Below are 12,593 nucleotides of genomic sequence, written 5' to 3' on the forward strand. Positions count from 1 at the left end.
GGGTGGGGTGGGTGTGCCTTCGGAGATCTCCCAGGTCCATCCCCAGCATACTCCCTGCCCTGCCCTTCAGCTCTGTTTCTTCTCTTTGTCCTGCTAAACTGACCCTCTGTTGGCCTGTGTTGTTCGTGCCCAAATGAGGGGGTTAAAGAAAAGCAGTGGGAACTCCCCCTGTTTGGTGGCTGCTCCAAAGTCATCCCGTGGTCTACACTGCTTCAGCCCAAATTTCTTGGGACCTAAACTGAGGCATTTATTAAGTTGTACCTCAAAAGGGAATAGCATTTCCTGGCAATAAAATACTATCCATCCCATAAAATGAAGTTAGCATGAGCCTTAGAGGCTAATATTCCTGCAATGCAAAGGAAGGAAGCGGCTGCAGAGTTTGAGGAGCAAGATACTAAATTAATCTGTTTGAAACCACTAAGGTAAGTCCTATTTCCTAAAATGAATGACATAGTTATGTCTGAAGCGCTGCCTCTCTATTTCTCTGCTGATATTTTACCGAAGGGTAGCTGTAGGGAAGGGTTTAATTTCTTTTGTCACCTTATCTCTGGGAACCGCTTCAATTCCGTTTCAGTGACGTTCCTGCAAAGCATAAGATTAAAAAGGGGTTTATTGTCTGTTTGAACTGCCTTTTGCTCTGAGGAATGAGGATATAATTGTAATGTAGGAAGGACAAACTGAACATGTTCAGGCTTGTCCTGCCTGATCTTTCCGCGCTCCATTTTTTTTATTGCCGCCCCCCTCCCCCTACCCCACCCCCCACCCCCCACCCCCCCCCCGCCTCCTTGCAGCTAGTGCTCATGGTTGGGATTTTCCAACCGATAAAGTCTTGGCTAGCCTAGGGCCTAATATGCTTTTAGCTAAACGAGCTCTCTAGATGGCTGGATGCGCAGTTTCTATTGATGCCAGCCAAGACCGGGGTTCACCACTTTATTTGCGTTCGCTACCAGAGCATCAATCTCACTGTTCGTGTCTGCAGGATGAGTGCTGACAGAGTCTCAGGCAGATGGCTTTCATATTCCCCCTGGGATAATTTTTTCCATATGTTTAGTGATCTTTCAGTACTCTCTTCTCTCAGTCATATTTGGATTTTATGAGAAATAGGTCTGTGAAAGAAATTAAAGGCAAATATTAGCTGGACTTAAAGCAACCCCCCCCAAAAAAAAGTCGCTAAAGCCTTCAAATCCCATGGTGCTTTGCTTTTAGGGTATTTCATTATTAGTGTAGTTGAAATACAGGGTTTGTTGGCTATATTTTTAGAAACAGTAAATTGTGCTCAGTTTATGTCATTTAGTAAAAAAATTGCTTTTGTCTGGGGCCAGTTTAACTACTAGCTTTGATCCGAAACAGGGATTAAAGATAAAGATGTTGATACTGAACTCGTAGTGTCTTTTCCTCAGCTGCTGCTATCTGATAACTTATTAAAGAGCAATGAATTTCAAGTCCTTTTCTGCTGCTAGTCCATATCTCTGCTCTGTGACTGGGCTCTTTGTACTAGCTGCTGCCATTTTGGTGGGGATTGGCAGCCATCGTATCTATACAGCTGATGTTGGGCCTGATCTTGTAAACCATTTTCAGCTCTTACTGACTTTGCATCTTTTCCATGATGCCCCTGGTTGATCTTTTCCAATGCCTTTTCCATGATGCCCCTGGCGCAGCTGGGATTGCAGCATTTCTCACTAAGTCCTCAGGATCTGCATGGCTTGTTTTACTTTGACCGTGTGGTTTTTGCTCAGTCCTTCCTCAGACAAGTTTCCACTGACTCAAATTTGTGTTTTAATTGAGTCACGGCTCCAGGATGTGTCCCTGGGGTGAAGCCTGTTTCTAGGGCAACTGGTTCCATGGAGCTGGGCCAGCCGACACTGGCATGTGATGGCAAGGCTCCTTGGGAGGAATTCGTGAAACAGTAATAGTGATGTCACACACTTCCAAAATCTACATATGTGTGCTTCTCCCATCAGTGGTGCTGTCATACGCAGTGCTGGTGTGGCGTTGTCAGGGTGCTGCAAGATGCAGTTCACTCTGGGTTCCTGTTGCATCCGTGTTGTGGCTGGGGCAGCAGAATAGGCTTTTGGAGTATCCAGGGAAAAGAAAGGAGAGGAAAAGTGTAGTCCACTGATCTGAGTACTGAACTTGAGAGAGACTTGATTTTTAAGGCTTTTTTTTCCACCATGATCTTTATGGCACCTTACTGGGGCACTTAGGTTTCCTGTGTTTTATTTCCCTGTGAGCACATACGGGGTGTTTGCACCACCGTCACCCACAGGGATGTTATGAAGACAAATTGTGAGATTTACAGTGTGAGTTTTTCAGCTGCTACTGCGTTAGGTCTGTCTCAGTATGTAAGAAAAGAAAACCCATATAGCCCTGGTGCTGTACAGATGTACGTCCAACAGGCTTGACAGCACTGAAGTCCATGTTTTCATGGTTTTGCCCTGCTGAAAGTAAGATTGAAGTGAAATGAAAAAACACAATTATTTTTCATTGTTTACTGAAAAAAGAAAAAACAACCACCCGCTAGTCACTTCAAAAGGTAAATAATTTCCTTGTCAACCAGTTTGTCTGTTTATGTGGACCTCTTTGTGCACTGAAAACAGCCAGCTTCTGCAAGGCTCCTGGATATCACAAGCACCAGTCTAAGGTCATCGTTGTTACCCACCACTAAAGAACATGGCCCATTCCTGCCTTGAGTTACCTGGTTGTAGCATCTAAAATACAGGTGTTCCCTAAGATGTCCTGCCAAAGAAGTGTGTGGCCTCTGGCTCTTGCAACACCAGATGGCTTGAAATGTAAATCTTCTAGGTACAGCAAACCCCAAGTGTGCAGCGGGCCAGTGGCTTTGCTCACTGGAGCTACAGAAATGTAGAATCAGAGGCTTCCAGACTCCTCTGCAGACAGTTGGTGGCTTACACACTGCTAATCCCTCCTTGGTTTTAGCTGCTAATTTGCAATAAAACGCAACTGAAAATACAGTAAACACTCTGTTCACCGTTTTCCATACGAGTCTGTCAGGTAGCTTGCAGTTGCTGTCATTTGGTGGTGAATGGAGCAGGCTTCTGCCCTAACTGCAGCTGGGTGGAGAAGCTGCCCATGAGGCTGCCTAAGATGTGGTTCCCACCGAGCACTCCTGTAAATACCAATTCAGCATAATGCAGCTGATACTAACTGGCATCCCTGTGGGTGGTCTCAGTGGTGGGGCCAAGATGAAACATGGTGCAAAGGATGAATGAAGCTCTTTCTCTCCCTGAGGGGATTGCCTCCAACTGAGAGCAAAGGTGTGTTAGGCAGAGCTCAAAATGCAACCGCTGTGCCAGGTCTGCAAGGAAAGGGTGTTCTCATTCAGGGCTTTGGCAATGCTGGAATCCACTGAAATATGCAAGATGCTAAAAAGACCTGCAACTACATTTGACTGGTATGAAGTACGTTAAAATCTGTTTTCAATTGATTGTTGCAAAAAATGCAAGCAACTTCTATTAATGTTAGCTGTGCTTTTTAACCCAAATACATTATTTTCTACTATGCTAAACAAAGCAGTTGAAAATACATCATTCAGTGCTATGTTTCTTAGCCATTCCTTGGCTAGTGCTTGTCCTACAACCTTGTGTAGAGGAGAAAACTACTACAATTTGCAAATATGAAACACAAAACCTCCTTTCTGAATATATTTAACATGCAGAAATCATTGTCATTACAGGGTGAGGGAAACAAAATACTTAATTGGAATCGGGGGAGTTCAGTAAATATAGTAACAGTGAGACCACTCCTGGTTTGAGCGTATGAAAGCCTGCCCAAGCAAGCAAACCATGCACCTTTAATTAATGGTTTCGCCCATTGTTGAAAGTCAGTGACTCACTCTTCTCATGCAGATGCCTCCTTCTGGGGTCAAACTCTTCACAAAATCAAATCAGCTGCACCACAGCCCTCAGGCTCTGTCTTTGCTGGAGAAAGGGTTGTTTTCAAGGGGCCTGTTGTGCAACCAGAGAAGCTGGAGTGGGATGGTGGAGAGTCTTCCACCTGACATGTGAAATGTTTTATTTGTGACTTTTGGGTATTAGCGTTCCAACATCGCTTCCCCTACAAAATTAGCCCTAACGTGTCCTATTTCATTGAAAGGTCTAACTTGACAAAAAGCACTGGAGCCCGTGATGCAGCACAGCAAGGTTTTTTGCACCTTGAGGTAGGAGGTGTTGGCTGCCACTACTTGTTCCAAGGCAAGATTGATCTGTACTGTACCTCTGGTAGGATGCTGCATTTACAGTTACTTACCTCAAGGTAAAGTAACTTGTTTTGCCAGGGAATTACATAGCTTAAAAATGTCATTCATGTGAATGCGGTCCTGGTAAGAAATGAAATTTAAGTGTCAGACTTGGCTAGTCAATGACTTCTTTATTTACCTTGTTAGTCTTTGGGTGTGGAAGGATCCCTTCCTTTTGCGTGACACAAGGATTACTCTCTTGGATCATCGCGGTAGCCTTGCCAGTGCCCTGCTTGCAAAAGGGACTGGCAGAGGAAGAAGCTTGAGTCCTTTGGTGGGCCAGTGCTGGCACACCTCTAAGCGCTGGCAAGATACAGTTGTCGCCAGCATCATACTGTCTCTCCGCAGTCCCGTTGTCTGCTTGCCTGTGCCAGAGTGACGAGAAGACATGCTCATTGAGGAGAGCCAGAGCATCTGGCATCTGTGTCTGTTTTTCGAAGGTGGGTGATGTCCTGTTGGAAGTAGCAGTAGTTGCCTGTCTCCTTAGAGCCAGCAAAGGCAGTGGTCCTGGCTCACCAGAGCTCTCTTTGTGCTTTCTTTCCCAGTCAAATCCTACCCCTTCCCCTTGCAGGAGCTACCCTGACCCCACCCCTCGTCCTTGGGCAGCAAAATTCAGCTCTTCCCACGCACTGCTTTGAGCCAGCTCTGAGTAAGTGAGTGCATCACAATCGGTGAGAGGTAACAATTCCAGCCGATGCCAAACTTGCAGATCCTCCAATGCCACCGCCGTGAGCCGAGACCTGATGTGCTGGGGGTTCAGCCCAGGTTACTATAGCAAATCCTCAACGGTTTCCTGCCCAGCTGAGTCTCCTGGAGTCTGAAGCGTAGTAACATCATAAAAGCTAGAAAAAGCTTGAAGTCATTCAAAGATTATTTCACAACCACCTACAGTACTCTATGAAGTCAGACATGCTGTAACGTATGATTAAAGATGTGTTCAGTGGTGAGTCATGGGGTAGTCTAGCAAGCACTGCTCACCTACTAACCAGTCTGTGCGTGGGAGTCCTTACCCCACGACACACCCAAACTGAGCGTTTTAATAATTTACCACATTCTGAGCTTGTAAGAGCAGTTTTTGTTGCTTAATTAAAAAAAAAAAAAAAAGTATTACTTAAAGGCTTTGCCACCCGTTAGGAAAGAAACCTCCACCACGAAGAAGGTGGTAGGGAGACCCAAAAAACTTAGTACTTTGTACAGTTGGAGCATCCAACAAAAAGACTGGGAAAAACCCATGTTTAAGAGACTAGGGGATTGCATCTTTTTGTTACATTGAACAGTCACTTGATAAGATACATGAACGTTTCTTGGACTGAAATGTATCATTACCCTTTCCCAACTGAGTGTCCCATGTACAAAGTGAGAGTTGTGGTTATTCTTATTTATCACCTGGAACATTTAAGGATTGTAGGAAAAAAGCAGCGTTTTCCAGGGAATGAGCGAAAATGAGCCTGTCTGGTTTGTGAGATGGTGGGAGGCACGGGTTTGATTCCTGCTGCAGACGAGGAAATTGTACTTGCGTCTCAATGTGGTCTAGTATCCTTTCACCAATAAAAATCTTAATAAGAAGTCTAGGGAAGAGAAGGTGTGGGACAAACTTGCATAATACGTCACCAGTTACTCTTCCAGCCTCCAACTATTTTCAGTTCAGGGGATTTCCTGACATGAATGAATGTGGTTTGTGACTCTTTTAGTAACCTTCAACAGATTGTTCTTCCAAGTGCTTGTCCAGTCTCTCATTGTACCCGTCTAAGCCTTTTGCTTCCATAACCAGTGGCAACAAACTCCACCGACCTTCTACATGTTGTGGGAAGAATTAGGCCTTTCCCTTTGTTTTGAACCAGTCTCAGACAGCTTCCTTTGGTGCTTCCCAGTTCTTGTGGTGGAAATGACCATGTCAGTCACTTCCTAACCCCCTGCTCCAACTCCCTCGCGAACCTGTGAACCCTTATTAGATATCCCTTGGACATCTCCTTCCTGGGGTGAAGGTTCGTAGCCTCCTCAGGCATAAAATCAGTCTCCGTGAATTGTCCTTGTTGCCATTCTCTGAGCCTATCCCACTTCTTAGATACCTTTTGGAGAGGAGGGGACCGGGATTGCATGCACTATTCAAAAGACTGGTGAGCCAGGAGTTTATACAGCGATCTAATGAGGTTCTCTTCTTTGCTTGCTGTTTCTTTCATGGTAATGTTTGATGAGCTGAGTACTGAGCTGATGATTTTGTGGAGTAGTCTATGGTAGTCCAAAGGTCTCCCTGCTGAGTAATAATAAGTGGCTCAGAAAACATCATTTGATACGTGAATTTAAGACTTGCTTTCCCTCATGCATCACTAATCCGCGCTGACGTTCAGCTGCCGTGTTATTGCCCAGCCCCTCAGCCCTGTGAGGACCAGGTGCAATTCCCCACTGACTGCGCTTTTCACCAGCACTCTTAGTTGTGTATCCTCAGCACACTTCCTTACCTCACTGCTTCTCCAGATTGTTCACAGATAGATCAAACAGCGCATGTCCTGGCCTCACTGGTGGGAAGTCTCTGTTGTGAGAACTGACCGCTTACACCTACTTTCTGATGCCTATCTTGACCTGCCCCAGCTCATCCAGTATTAGCGCTGCTGGGATCAAAGCCAGATGTCGCAAACCCCTGTTCAGGGACTGCAGCTCATGCCTGGTCCTTGTCTAGACTTCTCCATTTCTAGACATTCAGGGTGATACTATGGAGCATGAGGCAAACAAGGCTTTAGCCAGCCGGCTGGCTAAAATCTTTTGGGGAGTGCAGCCTATTCCCCCATTGGTTTAAACGCATGTAAATGTGCAGGTGTTCGGTGCACTGAGATGCCGCTGGGACTGCGTACACTGCGCAACAGGGAGGAGCAATAATCACACATACAAGTGCGAGCTCTGAATTAGCAAAGTGTAGTATTTTGAAATAGGATGTTTTACCATAAAAGAGCACACGAAAATAAATGGTACTCGAAATTAGTGGCGGATTACAGGCAAAGCATGCAAATCCGCCCACATCTTATTGAAGCGTAACTGATATGCCTCTTCCGGCAATTAGCTGAGTTCCTCGGAAGAGCGCTGCGTTGGATCAGGCAGCAGGACGGGCTGGCACGGGCGGGCTGCTCCAGCTGCCTGCGAATTAGCATCCTGCCACAACCATCCCCTTCACACCCCAGCAAGGGGATCTGCTGTGCTTGAGCTGGGGCTGTGGCAGGGACTGGTTAGTTCAAGCTGCTTTTCATTGCTGGGATTTTCCCTGCAGCATACACTTGTAGGGGACAGACAGCTTTGTTGCTGCGGAGCCCCTGATGGACAGCCAGCCTTATCCGTTTGCACAAAGCACCGCTTACATAGGGAGCTCTGCCAAAGAAGGATTTTCCCTGTGGAAGAAGCCCAAGTGTTTTTATTGAATGCTCTGCATTGACTTAAAGTGGTTTTTTCTGCAAGGTTGAGTGTCAAGTCCCACCAGTGGCCCTCCTTGTGCGGCATCAGTGACACACAGAGGAGCGAATGTCCCTTAAGGGAACTTAAGCCAGAGGTGGCTCCCATGACTTTGGGGATGGCTGTGAACGCCTGGCCCCGTCCCATGCCTGGTGTCCCCAGCACATAGCAGCTCTGACGTTGCACTCCTGGCTCTTTGCCCTGCTAATGCACCAGGGACAATCTTCAGCATCCACCCTTTGCCCAGTTCTGACAGAAATGGGTGATGCAGGATGCCCATACCCCCCTTCATCTTTTTTTTCTTTCCACCACCGGAATTTTCCAGATGTGGCTGCCACTAGAAATAAGCAGTTGAATGAGTACTTGTCTGTGGGTGACTCATTCTCGCCTTGTGAGGGGCTCTGGGGAGGGTGCAGACATGAAGTCTCACCGCCTCCTTGGACCAGCCTTCAATGATGTCAAGTTCACCGGAGTGAAAAAGAGCCTCCTGCTCTCCCCAGAGCAGCAGCAGCCAACTTCTGCTGCTCCTCATCTAAAATGTATGTGGCAGAAAGGACACCCTGGTCATGGTTTCCAGTTGCCTCAGGGCAGTGAACTCCCTCCTTTTCCTGCCGATGCTTGGGCTGGGGTGGGCATCCACTCGGGTTTTACATTCTGCCTCTAGAGAAATCCCAGGCTCCCAGTGAAATAATAGGAAAGTTGCAACCAAAGGAGTCTCACTAAGGGGCTACAGTGAGGTGTGCGTGATTTGTCCCAAGCAGTTTGTCCTGAGGAAGCAAGTGAGAAAGGGCATCTTCCTCTGGCACATGTCCCTTGGAGGCTACGTTTGTTCCCACTTGGGTTTTAATACTCCTTCAGCTGGCATTAACCTGTGCTCCTCACTTCATATACCGTTTTCACGTGGGCATCTGCTCGGACAGGGGAGCCAGGGGAAAGACTCATGCCATGCTTATTCATGCCTTTGTGTGATGTTTTTTCCATGAGGTCAGGGACTAGGAACTGCAGAAAGGAAGGTTTGGGGATTTTTATTGTCCTCTCCAAGGCACGGATGACACGGTGGGTAGTACTGGCAGGGCTGCCTTGAAGCCTGCTGAGCACTGGGCTGTCTGGCTTTATTTGTAGTGGTGTGCTGTTTCGTGCCCTGGGCTATGAAAGCTGGACTATCTCTGTACCTTTGCATGAACATCCTAGGAAACATGAAATGTTTTGAGGCTCAACGAATCTATTTCTGATTGAGTTTTTTATGGTTTTGTTTCATTAAGAAGCTTTGGTGAAATTTTGTGCTTGCTTTTTTCTTTAGGAGGAATCTCAACAACATAGACCAGACCACAATGGGTCAGAGATGAAATGCATTCAGCAGGCACCGTCAGGACAGTAACACAAAGTTCCTTGAATGAAACCATCACTAATTTACATGAAGTTTTGCACTAAGTGTATGTATCACTAAGCTATCAGAACACAGTGGCCACTGCTCACTTCCTTACGAACCCAAAGCTGTTCACTGGAGAGCATGGTTTGGTGTCATGGTTTCACCTGAACTTTTTTTTTTTTTTCCACCTCAGTTTTTTTGCTTTGCTTTTCAGCTCACTGGCTGGTTTTCACCCATAGCTGCCCCTCTAAGGGTATGAGTGGCTGAGTGGATAGCGTAGCCAGACTGCAATCAAAGAAATATTTTGAGAGTCCTTTCAGAGCTCTTTGAGGAATCTGGCTGGCCATGAATGCCAGCTTTATGCAGCACTGTTTTGAAGTAGGAGTGAGTCACTAAAAAACAATTTGTGCTCTCTCAGTGTTCAACTTTGACTTTATTAAGTAAAAAGAGAAAGATAGCAAGCACAATCCCATTCACTGCCAAAATACCCATTGATCCTTTAATCCTCAGGGAATTATTTGGAACTGCTTCCTCCTCGAAAGAATCACTGTATTGACGCAACACTTAATTGTGCAATTACACACGCGTGTTTCTCTCCTGGGCTTTGCAGAGCAGGGCTGTGTTGCTGGAATGCTAATCAGAAAGCCACTGATACCATCTCGCGGTGCGCACAGCCTGAATGCAGACTCCCAGCTGACAGCAACCCCTAGATACCTTCATGGGTCTCTTCAGCCTTTTCAGGCAGGAAACCAAAGATGGGAATTGAAGCCCTGCAAGGACTGGAATTTGGGCTGGAGCCCAAAACTCTGTCTCGCATTGGTTTGTTGTAGCCTTCCTGGGGGCTGCGACTGGCACGTACCCGCGGGGACTCTGTTCAAATGCTCTGCTCAAATGCCCTCGTCTGCAAGCTGAAAATATTACCTGCCTGTGAATGCCTGGTCAGTGGCCTCTCCTGCTCCTGCGCCACTGCCTGATCTCTGCATGGGGCATGCATTCTTTGCGGGATTGAATCTTTCATGGAAATTTTGCTGAAAGCATTGCTTCAGAGCTGCTGGGAAATGCTCTGCACGTGTGTATATACACCCACGTGTTCTTGTTTGGCCAGGCCTTGCTTTCCAAAAGCTGCAGTTGCTGTAAGCTTCACCAGATTTTTCTGATGCTTCATGTGTGCCACCTCTGACTTCAGGGGTGTGCAACAGTTAGGGCTGAGCTGCAAAAAAATCACTTCAAGGAGCTAGGGAACCTCTGGGAGCCACCTGTGTTACCGTGTCACATCTTGATTCAGAAACTGAACCCTGATTGTGCTCATTTGCCTCACACTAATTGACTCTAATAGGAGTGGGTTGTGAAGTAACGTAGAGCACGTCCTCGCTTCATCTCAGCCTGGGAAGCATGGTGCACACGGGGATTTATAGTTACCTGTAAGTAAATATGGAGGCTGGTTAAGCGTTAGATGGGAAGAAATGCAACCTTCCTCCCGCTGGCTTTTAATGCTAATAGTTTCTTTGGGTTTAATCTGTTTACCATGACATTACTATTAATGTTTTCATCATCAGTTCTGCTTTCCCACCAGCATGAAGGATGGAGTTTCCAGGTGGGCAATCCTAGCTGTCAGCCACTTATCCATGGCCACAGGCTACCAAGTGAGCCTTGTACATCACTGGACCCGTGGCAAGTGTGCCCTGGACTGGCCATCCTGCTTTTTGAAACCCTTTAAAACTCTTCTAATTGATTTTTTTAATGCATCCACCACACTTGCCTAATGATATCTGGAAAATGGAAGGGAGTGGCTCTCATCATGTTGTTAAACAGTGTTTGACTGGTGTTATGGGCTCCTGGCCTCCAGGTTCCTCTGCTCATGTTTTCTTCTTATTTCTCTGAAAGCTTGAAGTTGGGGCAAGCTGCAGCTGCTCCCGTTGGCAAAAACCAGCAAAACCCGGTCCTCCTCTGAGTTCACGTGTTTGCTTCATGCACCCGAGTGCTTTGCATCCTCCAGGCAGCAGGACCTTGGGGTATATCAGTCCCATGCAGGACAAGGCGATGCGTTTTGTTCCTCACTTTCACGGCAAGGCTAAAAATACATGAAGACGAGCAGGCAGCTGTGGTCTTACCTGACAACTGAGAGCAGCTTTGCTAGCAGAAAACCCCAGGGGAGAGCAAGGCAGGCAGCTGGCAAAAGTCAGCAAGGGGCTCCCTCTCCAGATGCAAGAGAAGCAAAGGAATTATAAGTAACATGCTGAAGTATGCAGATAGTTACCGGAGTTATTTTGACCATAAAGGCCAGGATGGTAAAGGCTTTTAACCTCTCTTATTCAGCAAGAAGCTGGAAGAGGCCACATAGTGATCTCAGCTGCCAAAGCTGCTGCGCCCTTTTGCTCCCTTTAATTTAATTGTATTAGTCCAGCCCACATCCTTTGTTCTTCCGCCCCGCTCAGGAAATCTGCTGCTGGTTTTGGCACGGCTGGCTCTGGCTCCACACGGCTGGTGTGCGGACAGCCAGGAGGGATGAGAGGGAGGGCAGGAAGGGAAGGAGGATGGGAAAAGGTCCCATGGGAGCAACCTGCTTAATGTGCCTCGTTTTTCTTAATAGTGCCACCGCATCCCTTCCTGGCGAAACTTCCTCCTGATAAGCCAAACAGGCAGAACTGAATGCAGGACGACTCCCACTGATACCAACAGAGATGAGAGTTCATGCTTAAATCTTCAAAAAAACAAAATGAGTGCCTGCAAGCCATGTCTTGTGCAGCAGGAGCTGCCAAGCAAGCGATGGTTCCTACCCCTAGCCTTCGGCTTCACTGAGGGGTCAGGGTGTCTTGCCTTTAGCAGTTCTGGTTTGTACCACCTGTTCCTCATCAGACCAGTAAGAAATAAGACAGTTTTGAGCTCCGTATTTTACTGGATTTCTCTGGCTTCAGAGTCCAGCTGTACAAAATGTCACGAATCCATTACAGCAAGGCCAGGCTTCCCTAAATATGTAAAATGTCAATGTTCGCCTCTCCCTTTCACAGCAACGGAAGTCATATGCTTGCAGTGAAGTAGTGCATCATTCGCTTACTAGTTTTATAGGGGGATCCTTCCGTCATTGCTTGCTGTAATTCTTCTTGGCTCTGAAGAGTAAAACATATTTATGTTGGCATGTGGGATTCTGGAAAACCTCAGGAAAAAATAGGACTGGAAAGAAAGGTTTTCTGTCCAATGAAAATTTTTGTGATGCGTTTTCTCCATACCAGAATGAAAGCTTGAAATATAGAAACCCAAAAACCCTCTAAGCCAGATGCAGCTACCTATTTTGATTATTTTATCCTTTCTATTTTATTAGTAAATTTACTTTACGTTGTAATGCAGCGTATCTGCATGTGCAGAAACGTGCAATTCCAGATTTCTTGGATAAAAAATTGGGTCCACAAAGTTGATTTCAGTAGTTTGGGAACTGTTTGATTTTAAATCAGAAAGTGGCAACCCACTGCACTAAAAATAAAAAAATAATGATCCAGTAAATGACTAATTTTGTGGTCCAGGATAATTAGTGGA

The 12,593-nt window shown here is 46.4% G+C and overlaps 1 protein-coding gene and 1 long non-coding RNA gene across 2 annotated transcripts in view; one reads left to right on the top strand and one right to left on the bottom strand.

Moving 5' to 3' along the window:
- Window positions 1-12,593, top strand: part of SLC67A1 (solute carrier family 67 member 1) — a 72,069-nt gene that overhangs the window by 32,756 nt on the left and 26,720 nt on the right. The gene's annotated exons all lie outside the window — the stretch shown is intronic.
- Window positions 1,443-4,641, bottom strand: LOC308070766. The gene is made up of 2 exons (XR_013930843.1): window positions 4,395-4,641; window positions 1,443-3,965 (listed from the first exon to the last, which is right to left on the bottom strand). It is a non-coding gene; the product is annotated as an uncharacterized lncRNA (long non-coding RNA).

The sequence above is a fragment of the Falco punctatus genome (assembly GCF_963210335.1).
Source record: "Falco punctatus genome assembly, chromosome: 10".
Classification (NCBI taxonomy): domain Eukaryota; kingdom Metazoa; phylum Chordata; class Aves; order Falconiformes; family Falconidae; genus Falco; species Falco punctatus.